Source organism: Myodes glareolus, chromosome 8 (assembly GCF_982192425.1).
Source record: "Myodes glareolus chromosome 8, mMyoGla1.1, whole genome shotgun sequence".
NCBI lineage: Eukaryota > Metazoa > Chordata > Mammalia > Rodentia > Cricetidae > Myodes > Myodes glareolus.
This window is the reverse complement of record NC_142033.1, coordinates 90,783,590-90,797,114: the sequence shown is the minus strand read 5'-3', so window position 1 is coordinate 90,797,114 and position 13,525 is coordinate 90,783,590. Positions and strand designations below refer to the sequence as shown.

At 42.0% G+C, this 13,525-nt stretch overlaps 1 protein-coding gene across 7 annotated transcripts in view; it reads right to left on the bottom strand.

The window, feature by feature from the left end:
• Positions 1 to 13,525, bottom strand: part of Wdpcp (WD repeat containing planar cell polarity effector) — a 284,986-nt gene that overhangs the window by 126,410 nt on the left and 145,051 nt on the right. The window lies entirely within an intron of this gene.

Sequence of the window (13,525 nt, the reverse complement as noted above, 5' to 3'; positions counted from 1 at the left end):
AAACCACTACATAATGTAGAAATATGAAATAACATTTTTATAAGACTTTTCAACTGTACACCTGCAATGTACGTCGTGTAACTTGTCACATGCTGTCTGAACTCGCTGAGACACAGCCTTAGGAAGCGGGGCTGCACACTTGCTTTTAGAGTCACAAATGTCGGTCTCAAGGCGTCCTCCAAGGTCCCTTGTCTGAGGAGAGGCTACCCTCCCCAAGCCAACTCTGACAGGGATGGGGGAGGACTGCCACCAGTTCAAGAGTAAAGACACAGAGTTCCTGAGACCAGCTACCAGGTGGCCATCTCCAAGGGAGGCAACTATTGTTTACTCCATGGTGTAACAGGCCTGCTGTGGGGGAAGGAAAGCTGCAGGCTCCGCCACAGCCAGGTCAGCCATGGAGACAAAGCTCACTGATCTCTGCTGGACAGTCTGTGCATTCTGACGGTCTCTCTGTCTCACTATTTATTCCTTTACTCTAGTTTAGTATATAGTTAGTAGTCACTCAGTGAAAACCGAACCTACTGTTATCTTAGATTCCCTACGCTCTCCAGACTACACAGAACAACACACACACACACACACACACACACACACACACGGACATGAAGATTCAGATTGTATTTGGCTGTGATCTGTCTCTGGGTTAGCAGTATGTCACCACAGTAATTTTCTTATATGTCAAATTGAAGTAATGGAGATATTATTAGTGCAACTCATGTAACCATTTTAACAGCTCCTTCTGAGTCACACTGTTTCCAAAAGGCACACTTGGCAGTGCTATGGAATGCTGGGCTGGAAAGGGGAATGCACACTGACATTGGCTCTGTGTCTTTACTCTTGAACTGTGCACGTGTGGGCACACACACTGGAGGATGCTGGGTACCCTCTTCAATCACTCTCTATTTCTGGAGACAGGGTCTCTCACTGAATCTGGAATTCTCCAATTCCCCATGAGTAGTTGGCTGGAAACCCAGGGACCCTCTTGTCTCTGCTTCCCAGCACTGGGACCACAAGTGCACACCACACCCAGTTGTTCATGTAGGCGAGCATAGAGACCTGACCTTAGGCCTCCAAACTTGTGTGCCAGGCACTTAGCAACTGAGCTCTCTCTCCGGCTCTTCATGGTGCTTTAAGAACTAATCTAACACCTCGGGACCAATTCAATCTTTAAGCTGCATGGTTTTAATTTCATTTTTCTGTTCAATCTCTCAAGGGCAACAAACTGAGTAATGATTTACATTTTATCCCTGGCCTAGAACACAAAATACTGTAATAGGTCACACCAAACTCCTTGCTTGCCTTGTGCCCTTTGTGCTCCCATTTTCATTCAGTTAGTAAATATTTTAGTAAACCATGTTCTAGACACTGGTCCTGGGGAAACAGGAGAAAAACCATCCTCTCCCACTGGGTGGTGGTGGTGTACACCTTTAGTTCTAGCACGTAGGAGGTGGAGGCAGGAGGATCTCTGTGAGTTTGAGGCCACCCTGGTCTACAGAATGAGTTCCAGGACACTGTGGGCTGTTACACAGAGAAACTCTATCTCGAAAAACCAAGAAAGTCCTCTCCCAGAGACTCATATTTTGAGCAACCAGTCTCCACTTTGTGGGGCTATTTTGTAGGCAGGAGAGACTTTCTGGGGTAGAACCTGTCTGACAGAAGTAACTCACAGGGGTAGGTCGTTCAAGATTCTGCCTGGTCTTTTCTACTTCCTACCTGCCATATGTGGACAGCTGCCTCTACTGCGCATCCCCTTCAGGGTAGGCTAACTTCTCTAAAAGGATGAATTCAAATAAGCCTTTGCTCTAATAAGCTGTCTGTATAGAGCGAGGCCGTGGTTACTGCAACTAATACAATGCTGGCAGGTATGTGTGCGCATGCGCTGGTAGGTATGTGTGCGCATGCGCTGGCAGGTATGTGTGCGCATGCGCTGGTAGGTATGTGGAAACCTGAGGTCGGTGCTGCTGTTTTCTTCCATCTCTCTCAACCTGGAGCTTTCCAGTGCAGCCAGACTGACAAGTCAGAGCTCAGGGGCTGTTTTCACAGGTACATGCCATCATGCTCAGCGTTTACATGGCACCCAAAGCCATCTCCTTATGCTTGTGGATAAGCACCCTGCTGAGCTACAGCACAGCCCAAGGCTCCTGATCTTGCTGTCTGTCCCAAACTGGCACTACTATAAGGCTGCAGAGTTTTTCAGAGGTGGGGCCTGATTGGTGAAATTAGGTGATAGGGGTGAGCATCTGAAGCCTATACCCGTCCACCTCCAGCAAGCTGTCTCTACTTCTTGTCTGCTGCCACACACCCTTACCATAAAGCCTTCAATGTCTTCCCCACCAGAAAAGATGGAAACCCCCTGAAATAATGAACCAAGATAAACTTTTTTCATTTAAGTTGTATATGTCAGTTACTTAATCATAGCAATGCAAAATGACCCAGCCTGTTTGTTCCTATTTTCCTTTGTCCTATCTGCATTCCTTCGCTCTGGTTAGAAGGCAGGACACCTACCTTATAGCTCTTATAGTCTCCTTTAGGTGAGATAGGTCAGGGGATTCTTTTATTGACCTCAGAGGAGAAACATAGAATAAAGAAAGATGAAGAAAGCTAGAGAGATCCACCTACTTTGGTTGTTTTCTCAACTCCTGAGCTTAAAATACTCAGTACACTGAAGTGTTCTATCGGCATTTCCTATATCCAATCACAACTCAATGGTGAAGTAACGGGTAAGAATCAACAAATAAACATCCTAAATTTGTACTTCCTAAGTTCTATGAAGTAATAATGCAGAGTGAGGGGACTAGGAAGCAGCAAAAGTGGGGAAGGTCTATGACACTGAAACATAAAGATAGGCCTGTCTGATGAAGATAGCCTGAAAGAAGGCGTGAACCCTGACCCCACATGGGAGAAATGAACCCCATACTGAGAAGGGTCCTGCATTAGAAATCCTGTGGCCTGATGAGGGAGCAAATATGGCTCCAGAGAAAGGACCATGGAAGAGAGTACTAGAAACTGGCAGGTGAAGGGCCAACTCAATAATGGGACTAAAAAATGAGGACTCGGATATTTTGGCTGAACTAAAATGAGAAACATAAGCAAGCTTTGAGCAAAGGAAAGACATAATCTGACTTGTGTGTTATCATCATGTGATCCACAGAGTCCAAACTGAAGCCTGTCCTACACGTTCCCAGCCGTGTCACTCCACATGTGTTCTGTGTGAAATCCAGTCCTTACTCAGGATCTAAGTCATGCTTACCAATCATGCCTAGCCTTGAACAACTTGTGATGATCAATACTGTTGGCTGGAAACAACCCGGAAGTACACAGGAGAAGAGCCTCTAGGCAGGTGTGAAGGGCAGTGCTAGCTGTCAGACTGACAGAATTGGGACTGACCTGGGAGAAGTGTCTTGACTGCACTGGTAGGTGTGGGATCCGGGACTGTATAAAAAGGGAGCGGCTGAGCTGAGCACAAGTAGATGTATTCGTTCTTCCCTTTTCCGGACGTGGACATAACGTGTGAGCAGACGCTCTGGGCTCCTGCTGCCCTGACTGTCCACCATGAAGGACTTTGCTTTGAAGTGTGACCTAAAATCAACACTTTCTCCCTTGAATTCCTCTGGTCAGGGTAGTTCAGCACGAGAAGAAGAGCATCTAGTTGCCTGCGAGAGACTATCCAGAAGAGATTAACTGGAGTGGTGCTGGTCTGTGGGCTGGGGTCCTGAACTAAGCACAAAGGAGAAGCAGCCTGGGACTCAGCATCCACTGCTCTCTGCAGCCTGCGTGCCAGCACAACCTGCTCCTACTGCCAGAGTGCTTATCTTTTGCTGTGCGGGCTTCTGTTTCAGACATTTAGTCGCAAGCCCTTATTTCACCGTAAGCTTAAAAACAACCATCTTGTGTATTTCACACCGTTCTACACCTGTGAAGCAGCAGGCAAAAACTGTGCTGGTGGGAAGGAAGTCCACAATTCTTTTTTTAAAAACATACATTTAAAAAGACTAAAGCAAGCAAAACACTGAAACGGCAGTTGAAGAATAACTCTAGAAAACTTAAATTTTAACAATGGTACCCTTTGGGCATACTGAAAGAAACAGGAGACATTGAGGGAAACCCGAACTCACACCAAACAGCCTGAGTAAAATGGCCCCCATCAGATGGCAGTGTAAACTTTCTATGGCCTGATAAGCCTCTCTGCTGACACAGTAATTCAAATCAGACCAAATCAAATCGAATTAGAAAAGGTCCAGGTTTAATGGATGGTGGCCCTCTGGGAAAACACAAGGAGGGAAAAGGAGAACCGGAAAGATCATGTGTTTGTTCTGGGTGGAGATGGTTTCAATAGCCTGTGGGAGTGGTCTTGATCCTCTCTGGGGAGGGGTCACCATTTGGCGGGCTTTCTCAGAGGTGGAGTCCAACTGTGGCATCTCCCAGAGGAGGTGGCTTGGAATGGACTTTCTACCAAGCATTCCAGACTCCTAGGGGACTGGGGTGATGCCTGGACCCAAACATTCCAGACTTTAAAGGAGTGGCAGAGAGCTGGGGAGACACTTCCAACCAAACAGGCAGCACAGTCTACAATTTACAAGGAAGGCTCAGGGCTCTTGGCTCAGGGTCCTGGGCTTTTTTGTCTCTAAGTGTTTGTGAGACCCCCTCTAAGAGACCTCAGTCCATGCCCTGCTACTACTGCTGATAATTATTTAAGAGAAGATGTTTTACACAGCATAACTAAAAATGCCACTGGATTGAGTACAGTGTGATGGTGAAGCACTTGTCTGAAATGAAGGAGGTTTTATTCACAGCACTACAAAACCAAAACTACTGTGGATCTCTGTGCCTGCTTCCATCAGCGACTAAATGATGGTTCTATGATGGCAATTTGGGTTGTCACTGTAATGAATTAATAAAACTGCTGCAGGATCCCCGGCAGCTGCAGTGGCAGAAACGCTGCAGGTCGCCAAGCAGCGGCAGCAGGCCATGTGGTGGCAGGCAGTGGGCACGCCATGAGATCACACCACAGGTCTCTGAAGGCAGCTGGTCCCTGGCAGGGAGCCATGCAGCGAGCGAGAGGCAGACAGATAGGCAGGTTAGATATTTATTTCGTGGGTTATGGAAGGGAAGAGAGGGAGAAGAAGAAAAGAGCAGAGAGGCAGAGAGAGAGAGAGAGGAAGGGAGAGACAGAAGGGGGAAGGGGAGAAGTAGGGAGAGGCAGAAGCTGCCTCTTAGAGAGGGAGATGGAAGAGACTCGGGCTGCAAGCAGGAAGGAAGATCTGCCTGCCTCAGTGGATGGGGGTGGGGGGAGTGGGCGTGGCTTGTCTCTTTAAGAGATAGGACAGACCACTAGGGTCACCAATCTAATTACAGGGGAAGGCCAGTTCAGCACCCTCTCTACTTTTGCTTAGGGTCTCAGCTGGAGTCATCCTTGTGGATTCCTGGGAATTTCCCTAGCACCAGGTTTTTCGCTAACCTCATAATGGTTCCTTCTATCGAGATATCTCTTTCCTTGCTCTTCCTCTCTGTCCCTTCCCCAACTCAACCATCCTGTCCCCTCATGCTTTCTTCCACCCCACCCCACCTCCCCCACATGCCCACTTCACTCAAAAGACCTTACCTATCTTATCCACTCACGCCTCTTTAGGGGTCTCCTTGTTACCTAGTTTCTCAGGGGTCGCGGACTGTAGTCTGGTTATCCCTTTCTTCATGTCTAATATCCTCTTATGAGTGAGTACATACCATGTTCAGGTGGGGAGGGAGGGGGAACTGTGATTAGTATGTAAAATAAAAAAGTTAAATTAAAAAACTTTAAATAGAAAAAGTAAAACTAAATTCTATACAAAGTAACTTTCTAATTTATCTCATCTGCTTCCTTTCTATCTCCTAAGGCTACATTATGTCATTTCAGTTTCTTACATAGCTTTTGCTTTATTGGTGATTGACTGAGACTGTCAATTATATCTCTTATATTTATATGTATATGTCCTATTATATAAAAATACATAAAATTAAAAATTCTGTAATGGATTTCTTCCACAGATCAAGATAGAAAAAAACCAAAAAAATCAATAAAAATGAAAGCAAAACAAAAACCACACAAAAATTTAAAGACAAAACAAAAACAACATATAAAATACATTTTGGTTTAAAAGTATAGTATTGTGTTACTTTTCTTTCAAGACTTATTTTCTCTCTAAATTTTGTCTGTTGGGTGGCAGGGGGAGGGAGGCTATGTACTTGTGGAGCTGAAGTCACAGGCTGATCTGTGAGCCACTCAACACAGGGACTGGGGGAATTGGACCCCCAGCCTCCTGCAAGAGCAGCAACAGCATTTAACAACTGAGCTGGCTCTCCAACCCTGGACCATGCTGCCCTTCATACACATCTTAATCACTTCACTGCTCCAAAAATAGACACCAGGGATCTATACTCTAGAGATAAGAACAATGACTGTCAGAGAGATAGGATATTGTTGACCTAGGGCCTCAAGACTCCCTGCCTAGTGAACACAGGTAATTTACAAGTTTATCGGTTTTCCTTCCCTGTGGTCAGAGGGCATTGGTAACCTTATGAATGGAGAGGAGTTCCCAGCAAGGGAAAAAGAAAGAGGGTGGAGGAGGATGCTCACATTGAGCTGTTCTAAGGCCACCTCACACAGTGTGACTGCAGAAGTGTGGGACAGGGCTCTCATTAGAGGATTCTCCTTAAAGATGTTTCATTCTTAGATCAGCTGACTGCTCCGAAAAGAGTGGACTCAGGAAATGCGAACTGTCAGTTAGCTTTAAAATGAACCAAAGAAAACTGCCTCCTCTAAACAAAAATTCACACAAATTAAACATAAGTGAATGTTGTCCATTCCCCACTAGTTCTTCTGTGGTGCGCTGGAGTCTAAACAGGACTATGGAAAGAACAGGTGGGGCTGGGGTTAAACTCTCAGAATGATCTGTTAGCATGGATAACCAAAATACCTGTATTTTAAAGTATTTTATATGCTTGGCTTTAGGATTTGATCCTAATAGAACCTGATTCTGTGTAACCAACACTGTGGAGGAAATACAGCAGCTGGGCACCAGCTCTCGTTTTGGCAAAGGAAGCCCTGAGGTCCTGGGCTTAGAGCTCTAGTTTTCTCTTATGAAAAGGAAGAATTTATTCACAAATGTTGTAGGATTGTAGTAAGAATTAACAATAGCAACAAATACGCAAGGAACAGAAGCACCCTCAATAGATACGCTTATTGGTGGTCCTGAAAAGAAAATTCCGAATCATTTGGCAAGGTCTGTAGCTAATACAAAGCATGAAAGGCACTGATCACTAAATATAATCCGTATTGCTTACTTAGGATTTACGTTGATACTTAGCTAAGTGCCAAGTATAACACGTGGAGGAAAAGTTTAAATACAGAGAAGATGCGGTTTGGAAGGTAATACCAAGTGGATTTTATCTTTTTATGAGACTTATCACTGTACTGGGTATATGACAATGGTCAATAAACATTATGACTGTATAAAGTTTAAATGAGACAAAATTATTGACAGATGAAAAAGAAAAGATTCAAAATTTGGTAAGTCAGCCAAGGCAATGCAAAGTCCCTGCTTTAACATGAAGACAAGGAGGAGCTCAACAAGGAGGAACAGGAAGAAACCAGAACCAAACTATCAGCCCACCCAGGGCTACCTGACATCAGAGGCAGCCAAGGAGGGAGTATTTTCATTCCTAAAGATGAGTGATCATGGCTCAGTATTAGTGTACATGCATGTATGTATGCATGTGAGTGTAAAAATAAAACTGTGTAGTAAAAAATAAATACGCAAATGCTAAAAATGTAAAAATGCAAAACTTCAGATCAAGAAACAGAACAATCAGATGAGGTTCTAAAACTCCCTAAAGAGAATTGTTTTAGCCAAGTTTAAATCCGGCAACTTTCAGGTTAAACTAGCTGAAGGTTTCATTATGGTCAACCTTCATTTTCATTGTTTTAAAAGAAAAAGAAACTAACTTTGCCAGGGAATGGTGGCACACACCTATAACCCTGGACTTTTGAGGTAAAGGCAGAAAGGTCAGTTGAAGGTCACTCCTCAGCAGCATGGCAAGTTCCTAGGGTTCTGAAGCCACTGACTCAAAAACTACATAGAATCCACGCAGGAACAGTACAAGGAGAGAAAGCCCTACCAGTCATTATGACTGACAGCCATTCCTGAAAGGTATGCTCAAATCCAGAAAGAAAAAAAAGCAGAAAAGAAATCATAGTGAGTTAGAGACTGGCTCAAACCTTCAAGTTTCATGTTTCAACTAGAGAGGGAACCTCTCCTGAATCTTTTAGAAGTCACCCAATATGCAAATCAGAAGAATTATTTAAAGAGAGGCCTTTCCTGGCACTGAGGCCTTCACCAGGAGGTAAACAGGTTACTTAAAAGATTATGCAGCAGCCAGAGTTCTTAGCTTATCACTAGGATTTATTCTGAAATCTACATTCTCTATATCACTTTGCAGAATTTTTAGGAACAGAAGATAAAAAGTACATTTTATTTTTACTTCTTTTTATGAAACATTCAACACACACATAAAAGTGGAGAGAAAAATATGTGAAAAACAGCTTTAGGAAATACTATCTTTTTGCCTCAATTTTAAAAATAAGATATCACATATAAGTTGAAGCCTGCCAGGCCCCATTTCCTTCTATCCCACCCCAGAGGCAACATTATTATAAGTTTGGTATTTATCCTTATGTATATTATTATAATCAATCTAGAGAAGCCCTATAGAACATGTAGAATTATTCTGTTTTATAAGTTTGCATAAATGTTATTAAACTATCTCATACTATAATTTCAATTTTGCTCAACTTATTCTTATGAAATTTAAGAAAATAACAGATATAGTTTAGTCTTCTATATAGTATTTCACTCTCTGAAGGTACCACAAAATATGTTTTTATTTGCCTGTTGGTAGACATTTAAGCTGGTGTGTGTGTGTGTGTGGATGTGTGTGTTTTACAGGAAGGGAACACAGGGTATACCATTTGCTTAGCAAGCAGTCTACCACTGAGTTATATTTATAACCCATTATTTAAATTTTTAGACAAGGTCTCATTCATTTGTTCAGCATGCATTGAACTTGTGGTCCTCCTGTCTCAATCACTAGAGTAGTTTGAATTACAGACAACACCACTAGGCCATTCAACACCCGCCCCCTTTCTCTGCAGGAGAGAGAACACAGAAAACTTTATTCTCACGGAAAGCAAGCATACTTACACCATCTTACTATATAACAAAATATAATACAGACTGTCCATGAGTTAGAGTCTCTACTGCTGTGACAAACACCATGACCAAAGCGGCTCAGGGAGGAAAGGGGTTACATCTTAAAGCTTATGAGTCTATGATCCAGGAAAATCAGGACAGATACCTGGAGGCATGACCCGATGCTGAGGCCATGGAGGAGTGCCGCTTACTGGCTTGCCAGCCTGCTTTCTCATACACCCTAGGGCCACATGCCCACAATAAGCTGGGCCCTCCCATATCAGTCACTAGCTAAGAAAATGCCCTACAGACTTGCAGGCTAATCTTATGAAAGCTTTTTCTCAATTAAGAGTCTCTCTTCCAAAACATGTCTATGTTTGGGGCAAGTTGACAAACCCAGCCAGCACACAGACTGAAGGGGGAACATGTCCCTGGTTCATACTGGCTATTGGCTATACTACTGAGGCAATCAACTGACATTATTCCGTGAAAATACCTCAGACGTGATGAAAAACATCAACTAGCTTTAACATTTAATTCAATACTACATATTTAAACAAAGTTTTGCTCTCATATGTAGCATGTTGAATTCCATTACTATTTCTCCTGTGCCTCCTTAGTGCTAAGCTTGAAAGATCACCAGATACTTAAGATGTTTCTGCTTCCTTCGTACTACTGAAAGCAACACTGCTATGAACACTCTCTGGACGTGCCTCCTTGTATACACAGATGGGTTTTCCTGACTGTCGGAAATTCACCTTTAACTGTTTTAGTTATTGCTATGTTGTTCTTTATCACAGTCTAACTTCCTCTTCAATAAGAAGTAAATGAGAAGTCCCTATTGCTCTACGTACTCAATCAAATATATCAACTGAAAAAAAAAATAAGAAAAGTAACATTTGGGCCAGTAAGACAGATCAGTGGGTAAAGGCACTTGCCAACAAGCCTGATGACCTGAGTTTGATCCCTTGAAGCCACACCATGAAGGGAGAATTGACCCCAATTTTTCCTCTGAACTAGACACACACTGTGGCACATACAAAAACACACAAGTGTACACATGTGCACACACACACACATTGAAAAATAAATAAAAGTAAAAAAGAACTTTTAAAAGAAATAATAGCACTTGGTTTTAATAGATTTATTCCCTATCTTTAACATTTCCAATTAATTCTGACATTTGTATAGAGGATAAACATATAAATATCATACAATCATAAAAATATCATATCTACAGGAGGCATGAACACCCATCCTCTTCAGCATGTGTACGTTAGAACCTGATTCATTTGCATTAATATAGGTTTCTAGCCTAAAGAATGACTTTTCATAGTAGTCAACACAATATTTCAAAGACTTACTTCATGAAATAGGGAAATAGTTAATGGAACAGAATAAAGAACCAGTGACTTCTGACAAAGAGCAAAGGCAAACCAATGAAGAAAGCAGTCTTTTCAGCCAACAGTTCCCAATGGCTACACAAACAAATGAAAAATAACACACAAAAAACAAACAAACAAAACCAAAAACATGAGTCTAAACACAGACACGTAGCACAAAATTCAGGTTCTAATGAGCAGTTTTATCCTGACCATAAACTACTAGCCCTGGTTTTCAGATCAGCAGCAGGGCTACCTTAATTTTTCAGTTTCTTTACATTTCCACTTACAGTAGAAGGTTCTTTTAGATGGCAACGTCAAATACCAATGAACACCTAGATGTGAATTTTAAAAAGAGAATTATATGCAACAAATATATTACATAATTTAGACTATTTTAAGATGAGAAGAGGGCAATGAGCGAAACAGAGGGAAAAACTGAATGTCCTCAATAATTAAACACTAGTGGTGATGTTAGGATGAGCGTGCTGACAAGGTGGGCATGGTGTGCTACGGGGCACAGCAGATGAGAAATAGACAAGATAGGCATCTGTGTGACATGAGGGATAATAAACAAGAAATTCTGGTATCCGATGCATTCCTCGCATCCCTATGAACTGAGAGTTTTGGTACAGAATAAAGGAAATATATAGAAGAATTAAAATTAGGGACTCTTTAGTGTTGAGCTAGAAGTATTAATATAAACATACTATGAATATATATACACATATCGCTACTGAAGAAATCTAGAAACAACAACCAATTCCCAAACAACAAGCCAATGTCCCTAATATCTTGACTTAGAGTCAAATTATCATTTTTCCATTAAAAAAAAAAACCGTCACCAAGAGGTGGTGGTATACACCTTTGATCTCAGCACTCAGGAGGAAAAGGCAGGCAGATCTCTAAGTTCAAGGCCAGCCTGGTCTATAAGGTGAGTTCCAGGGCAGCCAGGGCTACACAGCAGAACCTTGTCTCAGAACAAAACAAAATGAACCAAGCAAACAGAAACAATAATAACAAAAACAGTGTTTTGGAGAAATGCCTGATTCTAGCCTAGGACAGGCAATGTACAAGATGGACATGAACCACTGACACACCAGACAGCTGGTAATCTACCAAGATTGCTGAGATCACAACAAGAGAGAGCAATCTGAAGAAGTTTTACTGGCCAAAAATTGGGTAATCTAAGCTTCTAAAGTATACAGTTACAATTTATTAATATATCAAATAGAACATTTGAATATATGTGTTAATAATGCTATTTTTAAAATTAAAATCAACCACCTTTATTATAGATTAGGCTATTATTTTGACAAATGTTAAGAGACATTTTAATTCAGCTTATTATATAAAGCTGACAGACATGCCATTTTATAAAAGTCCAAATAATAAGTGAAAATAATTTAATTAGAAAATGACCATTTTGGAACATTAATGAATGGATGCACCTTGAAACTGAGCATCAATAGTTGCTATTACCAAAAACCAGAAACCAAATGAACCTGAATGATGAGCCACTGATAAAAGGCCAACTACTCCTGGGAGTCTCCCCAGACTGCAGTTCTGCTACTGACCTGCAGAACAGCAGAAGACACAAAAACATGTTAAAGGTTGCCATGCAGACACAAACAAGTCCAGTCCACAGACGCTGCAGCTGCAACAGATACATTTTAAGGAAAGAATGGGGCTGATGGGAACTTGTAGACTAAGACACACACTGAAATGCTTTCAATGGATATTATGCTGCTTTCTGAGAATGTCCACAGAGGTGGTAAAACTTGTGTAAGCAAACAAGAAGTGTGACATTCACCATTCACAGCAATGGTGACAGAGGGGAACGAAGCAGCAGTCAAGACTGGGACAGCACAGAGAGGTGCTTCTCCGCGCTGCACAGTTCTAGGTCTCCAGCGGGCCACTGAATCAAAGGGTGCTTTGCTCATAAAGGCACATTAATCTATGCATTTACTTTATGTGGCTTGCTTCATATGCATTATATTTTGTAATAAATATATACTAAGCCAGTACTAAAAAGAATACAAACATTGCATTCTCTGAAACAGAATATATGACTCATTTAGCTAAAAGCTAACACAGAAGTACTTATTATCAATGATATTTATGAATATTTTGGCTTTTCAGTTGAAAATATCTATAAATTTTTCGGATTCCTTTGCCAAATTGTACTATATTAATAGTGGGACACACACACACTTTCCCATCAGTTACTGCTCTTTAAGACTCGCCACAAAAATAATGCTTCATTCAGTGGCGGTGCACACCTGTGACCCAGCATCAAAGGCAGAGGCAAGGCAATCAGAAGCTCAAGAATAGCCTGAGCCACATGAGTCCTTGTTTCAAACAAACAGCAAGAAACAAACACAAACAACAGAACCTCTCTCGTAGGAAAAGCATGGATCTGTGAGGTTTATCTACCAGGTCTGACACGTTCTGTGACTGCTGTGACTATGGGGGCCATGCTCAGTTTGTCTCTCAACAGACCGTGATGGTAGCACCACAGGCAGAAAGAAGTCTCAAAGTCACGCAGCTAAAAAGCTAAGACGGCTGTGCAAATATAAAAGGGAAGAATAAGTTGTCAAGAGGTGCTCGTCAAAGCGAATGTATACAGCAGACCAAAATGGTAAAAACCTTTTTAAAATAAAGTAGAAGGAGTAAAGAATTTAAATGGAGATGTCACCATGTAATACATGATAACCTACATATAAACTGCTAAAATAATTTACATATGTATGTGCAGGTTCATGTATATGCACAGGTGTCTATGTGTGGGTGTGTCTGGGAAGGTGGGAAGTCTGTGCTGTGTGTGGTTCCTTAGGATGCATCCACCTTGCTCTTTTGATGGGGCCTCTAACCAGCAATGGTGCTTGCCAGAGGCTGGGCTGGCCAGTCCGAGAGCCT